Here is a 3,473-nt window from a genome sequence, read left to right as displayed (position 1 = left end):
ATTTTAATAAAAAATGGATAGCCGTCTCAAAAAAAGTAAGTCAAAGCAAGATCCAATAGATGATGTCAAGTACTCGCAAATATATTCGGTTTCTATATAAGCGTCCACTAAAAATGTAAAAATTATTGAAATAAATAAATAATTCAATTAACTTTATTGCGTCAAAAAGTTACAAAGATCTGTTAAGTAGTTTTTGCGTAATTAACGATTAAAGGGTGCTGAATTTTATCATGACTATGAAGGATTTTGAAGAAAATTTTGTAAAACTTTTTTTCGATTTAATATTTGTTTACTCATTTTAATCCGATAGCAATGATAATCAATACTTATTATCATTACAATCAAACAACAACACATTAGCTTGCGTGTGCAAAAACATTTGTCAAGTAGTTTTTGAGTACTTAACAATTAAAAGGTGCTGAATTTCATCGTGTTCAACCGATATTTTAAAATATAGTTAACAATAAATATAAAGAACTAATGATTTCAAGGTCATAAATTCTGCCGCTAAGTTTAAATAAGTGCTTCTAAGACTTGAGTCTCACTCGCCGCAATCTAGCTAGGGCACTTTTGACTTTATAAATCGATAAATTAAAAAATTATTCTATACTTTAAAATGGTTTAAATTTATATCTTATTTTTAAACAAATACTACCAAGTGGGCAATTTCTGTGTGTGTGTGTGTGTGTTTTATAAGTATCATACCAAGCAAATTAATTTATTATTATTTTATTAATAATAAATTAATAAAATAATAATAAATACTGGCATAAGTACGAATTGGCATAAATGAAAACTGGCATAAGTGCGCCAAAAGAATTTGCAAACATTGATATAAGTGTGAACTGGCATAAGTGCGAATTAGCATAAGTGCGCCAAATAAAGTTGCAAATACTAAAATATGTTAGAATTGGCATTTCACACTCATGCCAATTTAAAAAAATTCTTTTGACACACTTATGCCTACTCGCATTTATGCCGATTCGCACTTGTGTCAGTTTTTGCAACTGCTTTGCACTTATGCCAGTCCTCGCTTACGCAAGGTCGCACTTACGCCTGATCGCATAAACGCCCTTTGCACTTATGTCAGTTCGCATTTATGAAATTTCTGAAAATTTTTCAACTCTAGTTTGTAGGTACTGCTATCCTAAACCATTGTTATAAACTGACAGCATTTCAGTGACGGAATTTATTACATAAGTAAATATAAACTTGAAATTGTTAAATAAAGATAGCTTTCTTCTGGACTTTTTCATTGCAAAATTTTTAAATAAATCTTTAAATTGAATATCTCTCATGATATCTAATTCTATGCTTAACAGAACTAGAGAATCAAGCCATACCCATTGACCCATTGAAGACCGGTTGGGACTTTTCAAATGCTTTAGCCTTGAACATTTTCCTGTTAATGCAGAGAAAAACATATAGAACAATTGCATTAGGTAGATAAAGTTAACTGCCACATCACAACAGTCAACTGCACTACGACCAACCAAATTCAAAACGTGGGGTGCATAAAAGACGTAGATGGCGAACTTTTGTTGTTGTTGTTGCTGTCGTTGTTGTTATGTGGTACATTAAGGATGGTCAACCATGCCTAATGTATTGCACAACAATAGATAATTGATCCACATGTGACAGATCTGGTGTTGAAGCAGCAGAAAGACTGAAGTATCCAAAGGAACTAAATTTGTAGACGATGCTTGAATGAACCTTTTCAGCCATTAGCTTGATAAGTTCCATACAAAATATCTTTAAAAGATAAGAACTATTTCCTTTGCTAAAATTACCATACTTAAAAATATGACTTTAAAAAATAGATCAAACCGGTTTCAGTTTCAGAAGACCCAAATAATTCGCATTTTTGGAAGAACAAAACTTCTTTTTGGTACTACTTCGTGGTACTAAAAAGAAATTTAGTTCTTTGTGCAGCTCCAGCGCACTGATAAGAGTTCTGGCTCAGAATTAGAGGTCCGAGGTTCAACCTCGGCTCAAGCCAAATAAGGAATATTGGTAAAAAAAAGGGCGTGAACTTCCTACTTGAATGCTCTTCCGCGATGCTCTGTAATAAAACCGTCAGGAATAAATGGGAGCACCTTAATAACCAAAAAAAAAAGTGCAGGTCCACGCTCAGCCAGTCTACAGATGAAAGCAATGAGTCGTTCTTCTACATAATCCTAATACTCACACTCCTCCTTAATCTGTCTAATAAATGTGTTCTGTAATCCTTGACCTTGTCAAATGGTGAGGTATGCTAGTAGGCAGTTTTGGTGAAGCTGACTTTTTTTGTGATTGTCAATGCTGATAATGTTTCTCTAGTCACTGAACTCACTCTCATCAATATTCCTCGCAATTAATTTTTCTTCTAACAAAAACTTTTGGTAAGCAAAATCTTTCCTGTTTTCCATCCTTGAAAACACGTCATGGTTTATCAAAAAAAGTTTTATGATGCTAGTAATGGTTTAGTCCATCACCAAGCCAGAAGGCCTATCCTCCACAGGTAACTCATCCCATTGACCAGGATCATTTTCTTGAATGTATGTGTTCACATTGATGGTAGGGTTGCATTCCTTGATTTTAAAATCTTTCCTTATTTTTTTAATCTATCATTTATATTGGTTTATAAGATTTGTAATGTATGATTTTTAATGATCGGTTTGTATGATTTGCAGTTCAATTATTTACAATCTGCAAGCATATATTGCTATTAATTATCTGTCAATAATATCTTTAAATAATTTGTGTAAATTTTTTATCTATTTTCATTAAATTCTTTTTTTTTTGTCGATTTGATTTGTAATTCAATTAATCACGACATGCAAACATATATTGCTATTATATTATCTGTCTATATTAACTTTAAGAAATATTTTGTAAATTTTTTTTTAAATTTAAATCTTGTTATTCTTTTATTATTGCGAAACACTATTTTTTTTATTTACTACGTGAAATATTTAACATATAAATATGTAACACGTCATTTTACAGCGGTTCTCGACGACGAGACCTTACCGTCGTCTACGAGTCTCTGCGTCCTTTTTTATATATATATATATATATATATATATATATATATATATATATATATATATATATATATATATATATATATATATATATATATATATATATATATATATATTAAAAATCTTCACTTGTAATTGTTTATATTATTATTTTTTAGCCTGTAAGTTTTATAAAATATTAACAAAATGTTTTATAATGTAATAAAGAACCAAAAAAAAAATTATGTCTTATTTTTCGCAAAAAAATAATGTCTTGTTTTTTACAATTCATCAGTTTTTGGTGGAAACAGCATTGCTGCAATCATTGTTGTTCAGCTTAACAAACCACGTTACGAGAATCAAAAAGATTTTTTGAACGTGGCTTGTTAAGCTAACTAAAAAGAAAACTCAAATTTACTATATATGCGTGTGAATAAAATTACAAACAATTCTATGATCGTTATTTTT

Source organism: Hydra vulgaris, chromosome 09 (assembly GCF_038396675.1).
Source record: "Hydra vulgaris chromosome 09, alternate assembly HydraT2T_AEP".
Lineage (NCBI taxonomy): Eukaryota > Metazoa > Cnidaria > Hydrozoa > Anthoathecata > Hydridae > Hydra > Hydra vulgaris.
The sequence above is the reverse complement of the archived record's forward strand: the minus strand, read 5'-3'. Positions refer to the sequence as shown.